This window comes from Salvelinus sp. IW2-2015, linkage group LG35 (assembly GCF_002910315.2).
Source record: "Salvelinus sp. IW2-2015 linkage group LG35, ASM291031v2, whole genome shotgun sequence".
In the NCBI taxonomy this organism is placed as follows: Eukaryota; Metazoa; Chordata; class Actinopteri; order Salmoniformes; family Salmonidae; genus Salvelinus; species Salvelinus sp. IW2-2015.
The window spans coordinates 6,247,279-6,250,811 of record NC_036874.1 but is presented as its reverse complement, the minus strand read 5'-3'; positions in this window follow the sequence as shown (position 1 = coordinate 6,250,811).

Genomic DNA, 3,533 nt, shown 5'->3' with positions numbered 1-3,533 from the left:
TAGACCCATTGTAAACAAAGACAGGTTATTTATTAATTGTTTGTACTACACCTGGAGTAAGGAGGAAAGCCCTGGAAAGTGTGCCAGTCACGTTTCTGTGCAGATGGTTTTTATCCCCTACCAAGGTTGTCTGCTTAGCACCTTCTAAGGCCATGAGACCAATATATACCGAACACAAATATAAAGGCAACATGTAAARTGTTGTTCCCATGTTTCATGAGCTGAAATAAAAGATCCATCTCAGATGTTGTGCACAAATTTGTTTACATCCTTGTTAGTGAGCATTTTTATTTTGGCAAGATAATCCATCCACCTGACAGGTGTGGCATATCAAGAAGGTGGTTAAACAGCATGATCATTAAACAGGTGCACCTTGTGCTGGGGACAATAAAAGGCCACTYTAAAATGTGCAGTTTTGTCACACAACACAATGCCACAGGTRTCTCAAGTTTTGAGGGAGYKTGCAATTGGCATGCTGACTGCAGTAATGTCCACCAGAGCTGTTGCCAGATAATTTAATGTTAATATCTSTATGTCTAGGATCTTTTATTTCACCTCATGAAATATGGGAACAACACTTTACATGTTGCCATTATATTTTTGGTTACAATATCGTTTTAGAGAATTTGTGCACAACATTTGAGATACATTTTTGTGTGTATGGAAAATGTCTGAGATCTTTTATTTCAGCTCATGAAACATGGGAACAACACTTTACATGTTGCCTTTATATTTTTGGTTACAACGTTGTTTTAGAGAATTTGGCAGTACGTCCAGTCGGCCTCACATCCGCTGATCACGTATAACCACGCCAGCTCAGAACCTCCACATCTGGCTTCTTCACCTGCGGGATCGTCTGAGACCAGCCATCCGGACAGCTGATGAAACTGAGGAGTATTTCTGTCTGTAATAAAGCYCTTTTGTGGGGGAAAACTCATTCTGATTGGCTGGGCTTGGCTCCCCAGTGGGTGGCAGCCATGGCTGCGCCCCTGCCCAGTCATGTGAAATCTATAGATTAGGGCCAAATTAATTTATTTCAATTTGACAGATTTCCATATTTGAACTACAACTAGGTAAAATCATTGAAATCGTTGCATGTTTATATTTTTGTTCAGTATACTGTATATCCTCTTTCTTCTCAGAATTACAATGTTACTAAGGCATCTGGACCAATGGTGAAGTTGACAAAGAGAGAGAGAGACTGCAATACATGTACATATACATGGTGAGGTTGACATTTGTAAGTCACCACAGAGAGAGGGAGAGAGAGTGACTGCACTGCAATACATGCACACATGCTCTCTTTCTCACACGCACGCACGCACGCACGCACGCACGCACACACACAGACACACACATTGAAGTTACCTACAATCCTCTTTAGAAAGACACAATAGTTCTACTGAAATAACCTTTGATTATGGGTCCCTCAGTAGCTAACAGGCTACACGGCGTTGACATACCTCAGACTTAATTTGTGGCATTATTAMCTTTGTTGTTTACATGAAAAGGCTCATGTTTATTTCACTTCAATAAATAGCTTTTAAAATGTAAAGTGCAAAACAAATGATGGGAAGAATGATCCTTTCTTCAGCTGAGTGAATAAGATTGACCTTAATCTAAGAGAGTCCAAAGGCATTTGTCTTCCCTCTCTCATGTCATTATTTTGTTTTCCACTCTTCCTTCATTATCCAAGGCTATAACTAGCCTAACTAACTAGCCTAACCACCATGAGCTTCATGTTGATACTGGAAATATAAGAACAAATTGGTTRTCAAGAAGTAGCCTCTAAAGTGATTATAGCAGGCCAYAGCAGGCTTCTACATTATTCACACAAGAGCTAAAAAGGGTAACAGTTCAAAAAGTAAATTTGAGCTTTCTGTCAAGCACTTTCACAGCCTATCACATACAGTGTTACAATGGGGTGAAGTCCACTTTGACAACAATTATGTGAAAAGTAGGCTTACTGGGTGACAAAAATAAATAATCAGAACGCAGATGCATTTTCATTACACTCATAACCTCAGAGCAAATGAAAGGAGCACATCCAGTCATAGGGTATTTCCATTTCTTCATTTGACACTCCTAAATGACAAAACACTATCAGCATTTCAAGGGACTTAGTGTATGTGTCCAGTGCTTATTAAGTGCTTATATTTTCCCATGTTTCTCTCTATCTACTAACGTAATTGCCTCTAGATATGAAAATCTGAGAAGCAAGATGCCATGACTAAGGGGTGTAAGTTGATGTTTCTGTCTTTCTCAGCAAGTTGTTATGAAATTTTAATGATACTKATTCGGTTGCYGCTTTTTTGATGTGTTTGATTTAGCATGCACTCTCCTTCAGCGTTATTTACAGTATATTCAGCAGACGGTTGTTGTGATTGTCATTTCTATCTTGTAGGCTACATCAAGTCCATAATGTTAACCAAGTGTTTCCAACCAGTTAACCACACAACAGTAGAACTTCATGAAATACCCAAGTTTTCTGAATAAACCCATACAACCTTGAGGTTCTTATGTAACACCACAGTAATAACATAGAATAACATCTACAGTAGGTTGCCATGAAAAGGAATAGAAGAGGAGAAGTTGCTTTAAGAGGTACATCAAATCTATGGCTAAAAGGATTGTAGTGTTTTTTTCTGTGCATGTGGGAGGGCATTTTCAGGTGGATTAAGAGTTAGTCCTTTACAGCTCCTCAGTAAGCATCTATTGTGGGGGAACCAGAGAGCATTAAGTACTTCCCAGAGATACATTTTGTAATCTCCATAAAAACCGAAGGGCTTAATGAATCGAAACCCGRAACAGTGTGTCCAGCAGGATAARTCAGAAATATAATTCTTAAGCTACATAACATAGGATTCATGTATTCATCAAAATACTGTTTACAKAAGGAGACCAGATGTTTTAAACTGCATTCATGTAAACATGTCTAGGGCCTGAGTATGYAGTTTATTTGGACCTGCTTGAAGCAACAGAACTCCTGTGACTGRTATGGGTGATATGTTCATTATCTCTACCTGCCAGMAATTTCAAAGGCTAAAATGTGAATAGTGGACGAGAGAAAATATAAACTCAGTTCATTACATTATCTATTCCCAGCATACACTTCTCTGATGATTTCCCCTCTCTTGTCTCATTATGCAACCCTGCTGAGGGAATGTGGCAGTAWAAAGGTCTTCAATCTGAAGTTGGCATGAACGTATCTAGCATGACTCTGGATCCGTCACGAAAACCAGTCTGCCCCCACGCGCACACACAGGGCAGAAGCCATTGTGCATCTTTTCAAGTTGGTAAGCATCAGGAGCCTCCCTAYTCACCCACCACTTCCTTTGAAGAAGTTGAACAGAACAGCAGGAGTTGTTTACTAGTTCCTCCTCCTAACCCCTTGTTTTTCACACTTTATATGATAATGTTTCCTATCAGACACTTTCTCAATGTTGGTTTCAGCAGTCACAATAGATCCCACAGAATTAGATAACTGTCTATGTTTCTGGGTGTGACTGAGCATAATGTTCATACACAGAGGT